The 18,482-nt window shown below is 38.5% G+C and overlaps 1 protein-coding gene across 5 annotated transcripts in view; it reads left to right on the top strand.

Moving 5' to 3' along the window:
• Window positions 1-18,482, top strand: part of EPS8 (EGFR pathway substrate 8, signaling adaptor) — a 147,829-nt gene that overhangs the window by 23,959 nt on the left and 105,388 nt on the right. The gene's annotated exons all lie outside the window — the stretch shown is intronic.

Here is an 18,482-nt window from a genome sequence, read left to right as displayed (position 1 = left end):
AGATGTTCATTGTTTGAGGAGAAATTCAGCAGAATCTTGAACATTCTTATGAAATGTGTGGAATAATTTTACAGAGACTGTTTTAAATTCTAAATGCATTTTATGTGTTAATGCCTTAAGAGTGTTTTGCTTTCCAGATATGATGCTTAAGATATTTCTGTGGAAATATTTTATTCTAATTTTTGCATTCAGTAGTGTCTTGTATCATACTTGTTTAGACACTGGAAAGTTGATTGGTAATCATAATGCTGGTTTGCTTGTTTTACCTAAAATTCTGAAGAATTCTCTTAAATATTTTCATGAAAATGTCTTTTTCATTTGTTTCTTCCTTATATTTATACACCAAGTGTGGCATTTATTTTAATCAGTCTTTCAATAAAATTTACAGAAGTAGAATTGCTGTTTTGTGTTAATGATGGAAAAACGGCTTGTAACGTGTGCCTGACAATGTCTCTTATTTTGTGTGCTTTTTGATAAGCATATGTCAATCTATTTTGCCAACATTATTCTCTAGAAAGAGAACTCCCGCCCCTTCTTAGTGGTTAGTTCATGTAGCTTGGTTAATGGAACATAAAGTGAGATCTTACGGGGTGACAGAGAGTTTGGTTTAACTTGGGAGCATTAGGGGAAGAAAAGGGGACATCTCTTCAGAAGGAATTTAAATATCTTCTAGAAAACTGTTTGCCACTGCAATTGTGTAGTTGTGCCTAATTTTTATTTGATGTTTTAAATGCTCGGGTCATTTTTATTTCATCTATAACACTTTGAAAGTATAATCCGATTAAAATAATATGTTTCTAAGAAATGGTTTTGGTCCCTTTAGTTTTTTCCTTTTTTTCTTTTTCTCTTTCTACTGAATCAAAAATTGTATAAACCTGGAGGATGTGCAGAGAGTGTCAGACCTCTTCCTTCTGTCATCTTTTGCTATTGTATCATATTTTCCTGGTTTCATTGTTAATATGATTTCAAGAGACAACTATCACTATTGTTCAATATTAGCCATCCACCTATAAGAGCTAGCAAAAAAAAAAAAAAAAAAAAAAAAAAAAAAAAAACACTTTTCGTGTGGAATGACTGGGGATAGCCAAATCACTACCATGATGGAAGGAGATTATATTTGCTTAATATTAATACGGAAAAAATTTTTTCCTCTGATAATTTTGTGACTTAAAGTATAAAGAACCCAACTTTCAAAGTGCAATTCTTTAATTAGTATTTCGTAAGTACAACATATCCTATAACCTGCTGGGAAATCACTGTTACCTCTGCTCTTAAAATTCCATCTTCCCCTATTTCCCCAGGGTTATTCAATAATGAATTGTATAATCCAGAACAGTTCTGAAAAAACTATATAGCTTCAGGATTCCTTCCAACTTTTAGATTGTATAAGTCCTTGATGTTAATTTAGGTCAGTTCTCTACTTCAGTGGAAGAGTAGCATGATTCTGATTTGTAAGGTAATATTTACCATTTCTTTGTATTATCCTAAATTAAGTAGAAAACTTTATTTGTAAAATAACAAGCAGAAAAATCCAGCTTTTATTCTCTGGAGAAAAATAATATAGTATATTTTTCCACTTGAAATGCTTTTACTTTGGGAAATCCAATTGGGAAAATAGATTTGCAGACAGCTTGAAACTGACAAATGGGTGTTTTGACAGGTATTCCTGGAAGGAGAGCTGTAGCCACCAAGCATTTCCATTTCCTTATTATAACAACTATGTTTAGCAGAGAACAAGATGTACCTCAGTTTGAAACAAGCTTTTAGTTTTAGGAGAGGTGAGTGAGTATAAAACTTTTTTTTTAATGTATTGGAAAAATAGAGCATTTAGTTCACTGTTACGAAGAATAAACTAACCTTGTCGGTATAAAGTACTTTTTTATGGCCTGAGACTGGCCTGATATTGTGAACTTTTGTGTCTTCCATTCATCACGATGTTCCTAGAGCAGGAAGCACACTTGTCTGCCATTTAACAGCTCTGTGCTATATAGCCTGTGGCTTTAGAGAAGAAAGCTTCAAAATAAATTTCATACCAGAAACGATTGATTGATTGATTGATTGATGCATGAAATACCACTGGTGAGCAGTATTCACCAGACCTCCACAGAACTAGTCTGTTTCTATAAAATTACTTTGTGAAAAAGGAGGACCTGACCTTCCTTGGTTCTATTTATATCTCCTTCTTCCATTTTGTAAATGTCTCATTAGCCTGTGTGTATTGTAACCCATATTCTTTAGGTTTTCCTTGACCATAGAAATAGTTAATTTTTGGGTGGGATGCAAGAAGCAATTATGCACGCTCTCGTTCTTCACACGAAGTGTTGGCTGCTGTGCCATCATTCTTTCCCATCATCATCATCGCCACTGCCACTTTTTATCTTGTCATCAATATATGTATTTAAAAACCAGAGATTGCTATTTGACTGGTTTGCAGAATTTGTGAAAAATATAAATCTGAAAATCTTAAAATGTGACCTGGTGTTTAAAGTTAGAGGAAATATGAACAGTTACAGAATTTAACTAATTCCTTTCAGCAGTACTGATTAAATGATTTTGCCTATTTCAGAGAATCAAGCTACATTTATGTCTGCATGACCCTATGGAGTCTTATTTCATGAGCTTAAGCCTGGATGAAAATAAGTTTCTTTTAGCTGTTAACTAAGACCAGGATCTCATCACACAATGTCATCATCACATTCTTTTCCTTATTGAAGCATAGTTGATTTACAATATTATATTAGTTTCAAGTGTACAGCATAGTTATTCTGTATTTTTAGTTTACACTCCATTAAAAGTTATTCCGAGATAATAGCTATTATTCCCTATCATATGCAGAATATCCTTTTTGCTTACCTATTTTATACGAAGTAAGTTTGTATCTCTTAATCTCATACCCATAATGTGCCCGTCTCCACTTCCCTCTCTTCACTGGCGATCACTAGTTTGTTTTCTGGGAGGCCTGTAACATCAGTGCAACATTATTAGTGATGTTCAATCACCTGCCTAAGGTGGTGTCCATCATATCTCCAGATCATAAATGCCTTTTCCCTTTTGTACTTAATAAGTAACTGAGAGAAACTTTAATTTTGCAAAGGATAGAAGCTTCCAACAAGTTTCTTGTCAGCACTGTTTCACTGTGAGTCATTGTTTTGAGTGAACTGAGTAGCCTGAGTAATTCGCAGCAATCTTAAAACTCATTTTACCTGCTTTCCTCATTTTGCAGCCTCACTTAATATTATTAGGTTTCCATTAGAGGTACTGCCTTGAAACTTGGACGTGGAAATAACCTGAGATGTGACTTCACTGCCTTGGCGCTTACGGATGAAAACGAACGTGCCTGGAATTCAGAAGGGTTGCTTGGGTGATACTGAATTTGTGTCCCAAGATAAATTGACTGAGAGGTTTTATTTTCCAAAAGATTAAAATTATGTTATTATGGTAATATATAGTCTATGACAGAGGTGCTTTCTGAATTACGCTTCTATCAGAATTAAAATTAAAACCAGATTTTTTTTAGAGTATGCTTTTATGTTAAAAGTTCTGTGAGTCCTGTATTTTAGGGGTTTGAATGTATCTTTTTCTGAATATATAAATATTGTATTTTAAAATGTAACTCTAACTTGGTCCAAACTTCTTCTTAAATTTATTAGTAAATAACTAATACTGAGCTAAGTGAACGTATATGAGCTGAAGATTGTAAGGGTATCATACTGTTGTATGATATTAACAAAATACGGGGTATAATGGATTAAGGAATCATGGGCTCCTCTAACCTAGTGCCCCCAAATAGTTGTTGATGGAGTTCTGTACAGATAAACCATGCTTTACAATTCCTGTTGCTTATTATGAATAGAATACATATAAATCAACTGTATAGAGATTTAAAAGTTTGTTTTGCCAATAAGAATCCATCATTTTATTGCTGTTTACTTATTTTGTTCTGAAGTGTAAGAATGTTAGAGGCATTTTTTTTCTTTGGGTTTGTTTTGATTTTGATAATGGAAAATTTTTCTGTTCCACATTTATAGTTCTTGGTGGACATATAATTTAAGACAAATAAGGAATAAGCCCCACACTATAAATCCTGGAATTATAACTGCGTTTCTAACAGATAAGTAATGTGAAAAAAAGCAGTAAGTGTGCCAAAATGTGTATTGTATAATCAAACAGTCATACATGTGGTTATTGAAATAGTATTACAACTTTCCCCCAAGAATGACTTCATCCCTCTACATGTTATGGAAACAGAGAAAACATCTAAAAACTTTCTCGGCAGATTCTCATCGCACATCTGTGATGCTGGAATTTCCTTGGTGTAAAAACCCTCCTTGTGAGCCCTGCAGTGAGGATTGATTTCTGCTATTTATTGCTTTGCTCATCTTAATGTATATTTGTGGGTCTACTTAGAACATTTCACCGTTGTCTCTTTCTGGCGAAGCCCTGTCGGTTAGACTGCGTTACTGATGTCGTCAGGTTCAAGATATTTAATTCCCCTGTGCAGTTCCACCTGTTATTTGCTCTCAGACTGACTATGTAGCAATATTTTCTTCTGTGTAACTTCGGTTACAGGAAGAATTCCAGGAGAGAGTGAGTGGATCAATCAACAACTTAGGAAAGTAAGTCAGAATACAACTGTGGCTGCTTCAGAATCTAATGAGAAGACGGGAGTGATGCTGTCTGGCTGGGGAAGGAGCAATCAAAAAATGAATGGCTTCTGCAAATTGTAAAATTCTGAGAGGCATGTGGTGATAGGAAGGCCTAGGGGTGAGGTGAAGGTGAGAGACTATCTGGCCATTTAAGACATGGAGCAAAACTGCAGAGGGAAGAATCAAGGGAGGACAGGGAGGGAGCGTGAGGGTGGACTTGGACGCTGGCAGACAGGACAGGAGAGGGGAGAGGAAGCGTGTTAAATTTTGAAGTGAGGGTGTGGGATTGGGGGCTTAGAAAAGGGACTAGGTTAGGGATTTGCTGAGCAGGAAAGCCATGGACTGAGACACCACTGCTTCAGGGGGTTTCAAGATGAATACTTTTAAGTGTCAAGGAGGAAGGGCTGGCTTTCCAAATTCCTGAGACAGAGGCATTGGCTGACAGACTGAAAATGAGCACATGTGTGAGTGATGTCATCTACCTGGGCCTTGGAGAGGTGGCATCTGTCGAAGCTGGTCTCCTGACATCTTTCCCCACTAGGATCAAGTGGACTTGACCTCTGGACAGCCTTCTGGCTGTGTGCACATCAGGCCAGCGTGGTATCTGGGTCGAGAGGTAGTGAAGGGGAGGAACTGCAGTTTCATAGGCTTAGGCTTCAGAGGGTGTAGGTGGGCAGCACTCCCTCTGGGCAGACCTGGGAGAGGTGGGGTGGGAGGTGGCTGAGTGGCAGAAGTGCCCAGGGGGCTGAGTGATTGCCCGGCATCAGCACATCACAGCATCACGGGACATGTTGCTCAGCCAGCCTCCATCCCCGTCTCCCACATTTGGGAAAAGTCAAGTTAATATTGTTGCTTGTAGAGGTTTTCTCCTTCTTTTGCGGGAGTAGGGCGGTGGTTTCTTTCACATATTTCATTCACATTTTAGTCATAGTTTTCAGTTATGGAAGAAGGATTTGAGGGTTACGTGGCTGTCTTTATGGCTGTTAGGATTCATGACTGCTAACTCTGTTTGCCCAGGATCTTAAGAGGAATAATATTCACTTATTCCTCATTTACTACCAAGCCGCACCAACCGCTTCATCCCCACATCAGCTTCAACAGGGACGTGTTGTTATGTGACTCATCCTTCTTGAGTGTTTTTCCCCTGTATTTCAGATTTATAATGGTGTGTGAAGAGATTCAGGATTTCCATTCTGCTTTTCTCTTTCCTGCCAAGCTCATGACCCCTGCCAACTCCATCCTCTTCTGCAATTTCAGTTAGGGTTCTGGACTCTCTGGGACTTTATAGAACAGGAGTCATTTAAACTCCCTTTTTCCAAATGGGACAGGTATCTTAATTGAGGTCAGGCCAGCACCAACTGTGACAGAATCTTCCCCCATCCTCCTGGCACAGGGAGAGGATTCACAGAGTAGAAGAATGGTGTGAAACTGTGTGTCCAAACAGTGTCCACTGGGATAAAGCTAATGCCAGTTGGAGGCGCAACACGGTGACTCTTTGGCCAAGCTCTGTTGTCCTGCTTGGTCCCCAGCCAGATGGCAACCTGGTGGGTGAACCATTGGTGCTGGCCTTTCCCCAGCCCCCTCAGGTCTAGGATAAAATGCCCAGCTGTCCCTTTCCTTGCAGGATTTACTTTGTGGAAACAGTAACTGTCCTTACTGTTACTTAATATTTACATCCCTTTGTTTCACTTTCTAACTGCTATACTACTAACATGGTTTTACTGGTAGTATGAAAGCTTTGAATTGCTTGCTGCAATTCAAGACTAGGATGCGTTTAGCACGAGACTGTTTAAGGATTGAAAGAGCTTCTGGAGGGAGCGCTGCAGAGGAAGTGGGAAGATCCGAATTAGATTGTGCAAGTGTAGTTCCTGTACTAAATGCAGTTATTTTGATTATTAGAAATACTTCTACTGAGAGTTGTGTTAATTAAAGTTTTAGTACCTTTTCACGGGTAGCCGTTTTCTGACATCTGTAAGACAGAAATGAGCATCCAGGATCTCGCTCAAGGGGGTATATATCCACTGCATCTAATGGTACTTATGCTCTTGTGCCCAGATTATATTGTAGTATTAAGTGTGCCTTATCTGAATAATGGTAATAGCATTTATAGCTGCTATGATTTGCTTTCAATTCTCAAATATAGTTGGAGGTATACGGAGAAATCAAGAAGGAATTCTGAAAAGGAAACAAAGACCTGGTCGTTTCACACAGAGCTTCATCTCTGTAGATCCTCTGTTTTAGTATTAACGTTGTTTTCTACGATTATGATGCATAACAAGTACCATTCTTACAACTGCATTTTGTTTAATTTTTGAAAATAACAGAAAAGCCCAAGAACTTTATTGGTAATGTTTCTGAGACACATAAATGTTTCTAGACAAAGCTAAATTATTTTGGTAGATTGAGGTAAAAAAGGCTTTTTCCTGCTAGTCCAGGCTGGGGTCTCTCATTCACCACCAGATTTGCAGCTTGAGGAAATATCCTGATTGCTTGATAATCCAGTTACAGCCTGAGTCACGTTTCTGTAAGACACCAATGGTCTACATAAGTAATGCCCCTTCCACGATATACATAATGTAATTGAAATGATGCGACTAATATTGTTGATGTCGTTAGAAAAGTAACGATTGCCTTGCCTTCCTCATGGGATTCCATGAAATGAAATGAGCTAAGCTAGTAGATTATTAAGTGATCAATAAATATAATGAGACATTATGATTATTGATGATATTTACAATTAACTTTTCTATTATTTTATCACTACCAGCATCAGCATTATTAACCCCTTCACTGTTGGAGTATGATTTCTCATATATTTTGGACATTGACCCCCTAATTAGATGCAGGGTTTACAAAGATACACTTTTTAAAATTCTGTTGCTGGGAGAACTTGACCTCTGCTTCAAGGTTCAGCCCAGTCCAGAAGTTCCAGCTCTGTCCTTGGGAAGATTTTAAGAGCCTGATTCATTAGCTTCTTACTTGATGTCAAGCACCATTGCTGCTGGTTTTGTATTAACTTTGTGCCTCAGTCTGCTCACTGGGTTTCCTTCTTGCCTTTATGATAGAATCCTCTACTACATCCCAAGCCTGGTCAGTGATTTCCGTATTGACTCTGTTTTAGCCTTAAAATCCTGCCAGAATCCCTTAATTCTCTTTGATTTCCCAAATTCAGCTGACCACCCTTCCCTGCCCCCATACTCCAGAATTAAATCTTGCTTGAGCCTCAGTTTATTCGCCAGCAGTCTGGTTAACATCTAACATGTCTGAACTGTGGTGTGAGTAGAATTGGTAAGACTGGTGCTGATGGGGAGGGAGAGGGCTGAGGGGTTACCCAGGGGGGAGGGGAAGTGACGTGAGCACAGCATAAAAGTGCAAAGGGACAGGTACACATTCCTTCATTCACAAGGCTGTGAACTTTGCAAAGACAGGAAATCTTGTCCATGTATTTACTACTATGATCTCTAGTGTCTACAAATGTGCCCAACATTTAATCTACCCAGCAAGTATTGGTTGAATGGGTGTTTGAGGGGCACATTGAATTGGCTGGTGTGATTGGAGGGCACTTTAAGGTAACTTTTATGGACTGGGATCACTGTAGCTTTGTTTGTTGCCATTGCTTCATATATTTTTGCTGAATGAGTAAGTGTTGGGATTAGTGGAGCTGAGGCTGGAATGCTGAAACTGATAATCCAAAATCTTAAATGCTGAGACAAGGATTTGGTTCTTACTATGACAGGGAAAGAAGCAGAGTTCTAGATCTTACTGTTTACTTTTACTGTCTAACAAAAGTTTTGTTCTCGAAGTGTACTTTTATTTGATCTGAAGGGTGCAGGGAGAAAATCCTTTTGAGACTCAGAAAAGAAGGGATAATTTTACATAAGATGCTGCTTTTTGAGTTAACGTTAGTCCAATATCTGAATAGGTGGACATGTTTCTAAAACATGCTTTTAAAAGTTTCTTGTGTGGATAGTCAACATGTTTATACACATCAATATCAGAAGTATATTCTGTTCAGTATCATGTGAATTATAGCTGTGGTTTCAAAACACTCAACAAACTGAGGAAAGGTATCCATCGTTCTCACTCCTGCTGGTCTCCTTTGGCATCCTGTGGTGGTGAACAGTTGTCCACTGCTCGAGTTCCTTGAATCTGGGCACCAGAGTGAGTATTTCTAGGTGTCAGATTCACCTCTTCCTCTACCATTATCTCTGGACGCTGACATGGACCATTTTAGACCATAAGGATATATACTTTCCAAACCCAGCTACTCTGGGGAAGTGAAACCTGTACAGATGATAAACCAGCTGATCACCTGAGGAGGAGAGCTTACCTGGGTGGGTGCACCTAGAGGGATATCACCCTGAGGTTCGTGTCTTCATTGAGAACTTGCACCGCTTGTGGGATCGGATCTCCTCTGATTGTGATAAACAGTTTCATGTACGGATAGGAGATTGTGTGTGTGTGTGTGTGTGTGTGTGTATACACGCGTGCACACCACAGGATAGTGTAAAGCTAGGCTTGCTAATCAAGGACAATTGCTTGTGCCAGCTATGAACTAAAACTGGAGTTGGAATTAGGGCAGGGCCATGGCAGACACACACTGAACACCACAGTGGCAGGTGTGTCCTCTACAGGGTGGGGCATCATTGTCACTCTTGGCTCCCCGCTTTCTCCTTATCTTTATCCAAGGACCCAGCAGGTTCAGAAAGATAGCATCCAATTCTCCAGGCAGTCATCCTTGGCAGGAGGAAACAGGAAAGTTATCATCTGAAGTCACAAACGTAGGTGACAAAAGGCAGGAGGCTTGAGGTTTCTGAAGTGTAAGTATCCTATGACAGGAGATTCATTTTTCTCAAATGAGTTATTGTAGTCAGTCCAGATTTTGTTTACATAAGACAACTGATTCTTTTTGGGCCCAGTGGTATATGGAAGCACAACTAAAATTTCCTAACCAATATAGGAAAATCTGGAGGATAAAGAAGAAAGTAACCATCCGTAATCTCAATATACAGAGATAATCACTTAATATTTTTGTATCTAATTTTAATGATGAACAATGTCTGTATTTTTTACATTATAATTGATTTACAATGTTTAGTTAGTTTCTGGTGTACAGCATAATGATTCAGTTATACATATATATATTCTTTTTTCATTATGGGTAATTACAAGATATTGAATATAACTGAAGTTATTAAAAGATATTGAATATATTGAATATAGATGTGTGCTATATATTGTTTTGATAAGGATAATTTGTCCTTCCCCCCACTATCACTGCCATGATTATTATCACGACCATCATCAAATATTTATTATTAATTCCTTGCTATGATCAAGGCAAGTTCCAGGAAGATAGGGACGATAAATAAATGGAAGATGTGGTTTTTTTCTCATAAGTAGATAATTCTCTATCTAGGACTGAACATATGTCCTAGAAAAATAAAATTATAGTATATGATTTATTCATTTAACTGATGATTATTGAGCTCCCATAGGTGCCAGGCACTACATTCAGTATTTGAGAAGTAGTGTTTAATCTGACATAGTTTCTGCCCTTGAATTTACTGACCAGGGGAGGTGATAGGCAAGCAATAAGAATTTCAATGAATTATAATATGTGAATTGTCAGCCAAGGGCCACAGACAGCAAATGCTGTAGGAAGATACTGTAATAACAGATACTATTGAGTAACATATTGGACCGTGTTAGAAACCAGAATAAAAACATTCTTTTTAAGCACTTATTTCTTATGCTGTCCTTCAGTGAGAGTCTAAGGCATAACCTTAAATAGTCAAGGACTAAATGCATTCTGGTAACAAGGAAAGTAATACAGTCAGATACATTGCATTCAGCTCTTCCAAAAAACACAGGGATAGATCTTGAGAAATTTTTTAAAATGGGCCTTAAGTTCTCTCTAGTACCAACTGCCTTAATATTTGCTTTTGTCAGGAGTTTAACGTGAACTTTCAACAAGTGCATAAAGTGCTGATGTTTTGTAGTGTGGATTGAAGAGATCGTATGTTTAATATTCTGGGTTAGCAGATATCAAGGTTAGTAATTCATTGTGAATTCTGGGAAACCTGATCTCCATTTAAAAGAAAAAATTGTCTAGGGAATGGATGGTTCCACCTATGCAAGAAGGGAATTTGAATGAAAGAGGGAAAAGCTTAGGTCCATTGTACCTTGGATATTCTGTCCTCACCTGCCAGAAAACTTCTTGCAGAATAGAATTTTATATTCAGTTATTCCATTTTAAACCAGCTTGGTATGTTTTATTTTCTTTATATCTGATAAAATAAATCAGAACTTACTCGTTTATACCTTATTTGAGTTGCTCAGTTCCCCAGAGTAAAAAATACCAGGAGAGCTATGGAATTTCTCTCCCTGGAGACCTTTTAGGAAAGGTGTTCAGACACTTAGCTGCCTGAAATTGTTTGTGTAGAGTTTTGTGTATCCTCCTTTAAAAAAGCGAGATGTCTAAAACCCCAGACTTAGAAAATTGACATCATTAAGGCTAATTTTTCTCTCGCTAGTCCTACTCTCTTTAGTTTCCCCGCTAGGTGAATTTATTTGATAACAAATAAATGCTTACCATTGTGAGCATTTGACTTAAGAATGTTGTCACATATCTTAATTTGTATTTGTGAAGCATTTTTTTCAATTTTCAGACACTTATGTTATTTTGTCATTTGAACCTCAGAGGTCTTACGTAGTAGACGAGGCTGGTATAATGGTTATTCCCATTTTGCTGATGAGGAACCTTAAGGACGAGATGTTATGAGACTTGCCTGTGGTTATAAATTATTAAGTGGTGAGTTTGGTGCAGGTCTTTTGATAGCACATTTTTTGCTCTCTTTGGGATACACGAGGCACTAACTTTTTCTTTTTTCTTAAATGAGTATTTGTTCTGTTTTACGTCAGCATCAAGTTGGTATCGATTCTGGAGAATTGGACAGTATCTCTGGGCCATTGATTTCTTTTTTCTGGAAGCTGAATGACCACTGAGGGGAGAGAAAATATGTCTGGGGCTCCCCCACCCTCATTGTGTCATTGGTTGCCACTTTCTTACCAGTGCAGCCTTGTAGATGGTAATCAGGAATTCTCAGGTAAGTTCACAAAAATAATTTAACTTGTCAAGTTGCCGAATTGATATTATTGGAATTCACTTGCTGCTCATAAAATAACATGATTTGATGTGAAAAATAGGTTGAGTTTCTAGGAAACAGGGAGTGAGTTTCTTAATGTACTAAGATTAAGTACTTTCACAAACCACGTTAGCTGTATACAGTATTCACTTCAGCTGAGCATTGTATACTTAAAAGACCAAAATAAAATCAGTTCATGAAGTACTGAGTGCTTACATGGGAGCCACAGCTTACATAGGTTAAATTTTAGAGTCAACAGGGCCAAATGTGTACAGCAAATAAAATCCCTAGGAAGAAAAAGAAGATGTGTTATTGAGGTTAGGCTTCATGTGTTGAGATTATTTTACCCTGTAGTCCTGGTTTGGGGAGTCTTTTATTTTCTTCCTGAATATTTACCACATATATAATCTACAGTGACTGTTGAGAATCTGTAAATATCAGAAAAGGACAAAGAAGAAAATAATTAACCCTTCTGTCTGAGAAGGTCTTTGGAAAGAGAAGGGTGAAGTCATTTTAGGAGAGGAGTTAGCACAGCACGAGGATGACATAATTCAGGAGCACGTGAGGGTTGCCAGGGAGAACGTGCCTTGGGGATCATTGTAGACGAGATTGCTTAGCTAAATTCCGGCGGACCGTGAATTCCACGGTAAGAGGTTTGTTGTTCTCCAAGTAAAGGATTGCAGAACTTCTCTGGCCCAGGACTCACGTTTTCCAGGTAAGGAAAGAAACCAAGTTGAGTTACTCTGATGAGTTAGTGGGGGAGTTGGGGCTGGAACCCAGGCTTCCCGATTATTAGGCTAGTGTTGCTCCTGTTAAGTCAGCTCACCTGTTGCTATTGTTGGTTTTGAGACCGAGGACAGCAAAATAAAAGGCAGTGCTCTTTTAAGAGTAAATGTTCTCCGTCTTAGAAAAAAGAATTAGAAGGGGAAGTTATTTGACATAGGGAGGCCAGTGAAGCTTATTTTCATCATGAGGTGATGCGGAGCGAAAGAGGTGGAGGAGGCGGTAATGACAAGAGTTTCAAGCTGGGTAATGAGGAGAGAGGAAGTGCCATTAAAGTGAAAGAGGATGCTTGAAATTATACTTCGCCGATTATGCGGATTGACCAGGAGGGCAGCATGTGTTGTTGTAGAACTAATGTCTTCACACTGTACAACTGAGGGCAGTTTAATTCTAGCAAATCCCCCTAAGCCTGTGGCTTCAAGAAAAAAAAATTAATGATCTGTTAGACGTGTCACTGAATGAAACATCTGGTTAATTAACTGCTGTGGGCAGGTTCGTCTCAAAAAGACCTTTACTGGCCTGATTGTAAGATTATATGATGCTTCTTCTTCTCCAATAAAAGTATTAGTTTTGGATGTGCAGCTGCATGTAAAATCTGTGTGTTACAGAAAATGGTGTTACCCTCAGCCTTGCTGCGGTGGCTTTGTGATATTTTATGATGTGATCACATTTTTGGTCACGATTGTAAGTAATTCAGTTTAGTAATGCTTAGCTAGTTTCACTTGGGCAATGACTTAGCCCTAGTCACTCATCATTTGTTGTTTTTATACTTTGTATCAGCGAAACCAAGCAGAACAGCTGTTGACGTTTCTGCTAAGAGGTGTTGAACCTGAGAATTATCTACATGGTTCATGAAAATTTTAAATATGGGGCCAGTGTCTTTGCTCACCTTCTCTTTCTAAGGATTTCTAAGACTTTTCCCCATATTCATTAAGTTTATCCATTAGTAACCAGTTTACTTAAATTCTTGGTCCTAGGCGTTCCCTTCACCTGTATTCCAGCATTGTTCACACTATATTGTCATTATCTGTCTAGATTTGAATCCAAGCTTCATGCTTAGTAGCTGTTTGAATATGCAAATTATTCACATTGTCCATGTTTCAATTTTCTCATCTCGAGGATAGGACGGTACTGCTGCTTAACATCATGGGCTTGTTGTGAGAATTACATTGTCGCTATGCCAGGCACTTGAGAAAGAGCCTGGCACATAACAGGCTCTCAGATATTAGCTACTGCTGCTGTCGCGGGTCTGTTTCACTCCCTCTGCTGTTCACGGTTCACTCTTGTGTGCCCTGGACCTACAACTGCCTGCTTTCAATAAGATCTCCTACGGACAGACTGGATCAGGAACAGGGCAGAGGATGGTATCCCAGGGTAGCGCATGGGGTGAATGAGGAAGAGGGGAGCTCTTTTTTCACAAGTGCTATTTCCTGTCTTGCTCAGTTCCATTCTAGGTGACAAGTTTTTCCTTAGTCACTGAGACTTAATGTCACTGATTCCCATATGGTGAAAACAGTTTGGCTAATCTAAGTTGGGAGTGGCTAATAGTTTCCCAGTAGCTTTTACACTGTAACAAATGTGTGCTAACCAAACACCTCTCTCCTGGTGGTATTATTTTTGTTGCCATCAGAAAGTGAAGGACAGGGCAGGCTACATGATTTTCAGAGTTCAGAGCAAAATTAAAAGGGGGGTGTCCCACGCGGGTGGGGAAGTCCATCTCCCTTTCTCACGGGCTGCCACCCCAAAGTGCAGGTGGTCGACCTCCGAGTGGTTGCCCCCACATTTGCTTGGTGCCTTGACTGGGAATGGGCAGGAGGACCCCACAAGTCACCGTCTGATAGGCTGTGATGCTGCCAGCTCAGGATGTGGCTGGCCAGTGCCTCCCCTACCTACCTCTCTGCAACCCAGTTACTGCAGCCCGGTTACTGGCCCTGTTAAGGAGGTGCTAGGAGGTGGGACGACACATGGTCCAAGGCTCTAAGCCAAGCCTCATTGTCCCATTGAATTTCATGTACGAAACACAGATTCAAAGATAACAATTATTAAGAATTTCAAAACAATTACCATAGAACAAGATCTCGGCCCTACTGTGTATGAGACCCTGTGTCCCTGTTCTGGTTGCTTGTCCGTGAAGCCTGCCCTGGTGAAGAGTATTTTTTTTTCAGATATTCCTTTCTGGGTGGGGCCCCTTCAGTAGGCACTGGGGATCCCTTGCTGTTCATTTTCTGGGCCGCAACTCCTTTTGAATGTGCAGGATCTCTAAAAGCACCATTTAAAAAAAAAAAAAGAGTGTTACCTTTTCCTATCATTACATGGATGTGCTCAACTTAATGCTTTTGGATGACATGACGCGTTAACAGTTCTTCTCATCATTTTGCTACACAGGAGGGGGCATGATTTCTGTCTCACAGACCTGGAAACCGAGGCTCAGAGTGGCTGGTAAGAACCTCTGTTAAAGCTACGCAGTAACTGGCAGAGCTGAGATGTAAGCCTGGGAAAGACTGACTTATGCATCGGTCTGTACCGTTTCTGCTGGCTCTAATGGAAGTCTTAGTGTCGAATCTACATGGCACCTGTGTTCTGGTGGCAGCTTTGTGCCTTTGGACCTTCTTAATTAGTGAATTAGTGTGTATGTTTGTAGGGTGCTATAGCTTTTAAACTCTGCATCAGTATTAGTCATCGGTGGGGATCTCGTCTTTGATGCAATAAGATTCTGCATCTGTCAGTGTGATTTTTTTTTCCTCTTGTCTTTTGTTCGCAAGATTTCTCGACTGCTCAGATTTTTTTTTCCCTTTGGGCGATTTCCATCCTCGACTCTGCCCTCATCTCAGAGAATTTTCTGTGTCAGTGGGTACTTATGTGTCAGAGAACATAAGAGGAGAAAATGAAGGACTCCCAGAGGAAGCCGATGGCGCTTTTTAAAAGTTCATTAAAAAAAATCTGAAGTGACCTCAAGGGACTTTTGGAGTCTCTTTTGAAAGGCTTTGTTTACTAGTAGCCTTCTGTTCAGAGGGCTCAGTGTTGGGAATATGGACTGAAGTCGGACAGACCTGTCTCACATTCTGCCTCTGCTTTTGTGACTTTGAGACTTTGAACATGTTTCGTAACCTCTAAGTCTTGGCATCTTTACCTGTAAAATGGAAGTCATGCTGATACGTGCTCCCAGGTTATTGTAAAGATGACATGAACTACGGTATGTGCTGTGTTTAGTATAGATCGAAGGCTAGGCTTGGAAGATGAATGCAGGGAGAGTGCCTGTGCTGAATTAAAGCAGACGTGCCCTCCACGGACTAAGGGCGAAGGGTAAGACCACAACTCCAAGTGTCTGAAGGTCCTACTCCCAGTTTTGGTAGACTTAGCTCCATCACAGAGTTTAACTGTGGGGAACTTAATGATATGACCCAGAAGTCCTTAGAGTGAAGGTATACATAGGTATATACTCATAGGTGAATTAAAAAAAATTTATTAAGCACCTGCTACTGCCAGGCACTATGCAGCTGTAGGTGATACAAAAAGAAAATAAGTTTGTGTCTGCTGATTTTGGAATTCACACACCAGCTATGGAACAGGTATGTAAACAAATGACTGATCTAACACGATGGGCTTTAAGGTGCGTGCAGAAAGCCCTAGGGCATCCGGCGAGTTGGAAAGAAGCCATTCTTTGTTGATAATTTATTTTTAAGGATAAGCATTTTCTTATGGTAGAAGCATTATCAGAAAGTCTGATGATTTGTCATTTTTAGTGTAGATTGATCCTCAAACACCAAATGTGTTTAAAATGTAACTTTACGTTGGCTTTTTAATGAAAGCATTCTATCTTTAAACTTTTTAAAAAAAAATTTATCTGTGCAGAACCTTCATGACTTAGATCAATAGAAGTTATAGGCACATTCTTGTTGTCCTGCTGATTACATAAAGACACTCATAGCTTCAATGTGTGAAAGGGTTTTTAAGCCCATCAGAGTGGATATGTTTTCCAAATGACTATTTGCATCCGTGGGAAATATTTTTAGCAATGTAGGGCCAAGTAGGTTTATGTTAGCTAGCATAGTGGTAGTGTTAACCAGCATAATAATGATTAGATGTTGACAATTGGAATATTAGCTACTGTGTATTAAACATTAACAGGAATAAATAGTATATATAAAAGATTAAAATATATTGAATATATTGTGTATATAATAAGTCAAATCCATATATCACAACATTCTACAGCAGAAACTAATTTCCTTACTTTACAGAGGAAGGAATTTGAACTTGCCTGAAATCACGTAAAACTACTAAAGGATAGAACGAAAACTGAACTTCAGAGCCTTTGTTCTTTTCACCTTTTTAAGTTGAATACAACTGTTTTTCACTTAACAGGATTTATAATACAATAATCTAAATTACAAATGCATTATCCAAACTTGAAGAATTTGAGCCAAAATCTATGCTACCATTCTAACTCGTCTGAGTCTCCCTGGTGCCAGCTGAAGTGAACAAAAAACTTTGGAAATAAAAAATATATCTAGTCTGGCAATTTGCTTATATTTTTAAACCATCATTCCTTTTCCAGTTTCAAAGAAATTGCTAGCAATACTTAATAAAGAGATCAGCCATTACTTACAAATAAAACAACATTTTAGGTGAGGACTTGAGACAAATATCTACTGGTTGACACATTAGTAGTATTATCTAGCCTCGAAACATTTTTTTTTTCTTATAGGAACATTCAGTTAAAATTTAAATTGTTCTTAGAAGTACTTCTATTATACTACTTGAGTTCTATGATAATACTTGAGGTACCATTTTTTTTGATGTGCTATGCTGAATTTCTCAGATTAAAAATAATTTGTATTATGGAAAATTCCAAATATACAAAGTAGACAGAATAGTGTAACAAGCCCTTTTATAGTCATGATCTGGCTTCAGCGGTTACTAACTTGCCCAATCTTGTGTCATCCATCTCCCCGTTTTCTTCCCTCTCTTGTAAAGCAAGGCAGATTTCAGACATACTGTTTCACTTATAAATCTTTCCGTACATCATTCTAAAACCTAAAAACACTTTTAAAAAGCATAACCATACTTTAATGATCACACCTGAAACGAAAAGTGAACTGTTCTTTAATACTAAATATTCAGATAATACTCAGTTTGCCAGTGTTTTCATAAAAGTGTGCTTTTCACATTTTCTTTGAATCAGGTGTCCAGATAATGCCCTTGTGATTGGTAAATATATAGATATTCCACTCCATCTTTTCTTCTCCTTGCAGTTTATTTGTTGAAGAAACTAGATTATTATGTGCAGAATTTCCCACAACTAGATACTGCTGATTGTATCTTAATATGTTCCTCTGTCCTGTGTAGTTTTAATAAAATTGTAGAAGGAGCTAGGAGCTTAATCAAATAAAGGTGATGTTGAGCATCTTTGCATGTACATGTTGGCCAGCTGTATATCTTCTTTGGAAAAATATCCAGATCTTCTACCCATTTTAACATTGGATTGTTTTTGCTATTGAGTTGTATGAGATCTTTATACATTTTGGACATTAACCCCTTATCAGGTATGTGATTTGCAAATATTTTCTACCATTCAGTGGACTGCTTTTTCATTGGTACACTTGTTTTTTTTGCTTTTGTTGCTTTTGCTTTTGGTATCAGATTCAAAAAATTATCGTCAAGACTGATGTCAGAGAAATTACCACCTATGTTTTCTTCTAGGAGTTTTATGATCTCAGGTCTTACATGTAAATTTTTAATCCATTTGGAGTTATTTTTGTGTATGGTATAAGCCAGTGGTGCAGTTTCAATTTTTGTGTGTGTGGCTGTCCATTTTTCCCAGTACCATTTATTGAAGAGACTGTCTTTTCCCCATTGTATATTCTTGGCTCCTTTGTCATATATTAATTGACCATGTATGTCT

The sequence above is a fragment of the Camelus bactrianus genome, chromosome 34, assembly GCF_048773025.1.
Source record: "Camelus bactrianus isolate YW-2024 breed Bactrian camel chromosome 34, ASM4877302v1, whole genome shotgun sequence".
In the NCBI taxonomy this organism is placed as follows: Eukaryota; Metazoa; Chordata; class Mammalia; order Artiodactyla; family Camelidae; genus Camelus; species Camelus bactrianus.
The sequence above is the reverse complement of the archived record's forward strand: the minus strand, read 5'-3'. Positions and strand labels throughout refer to the sequence as shown.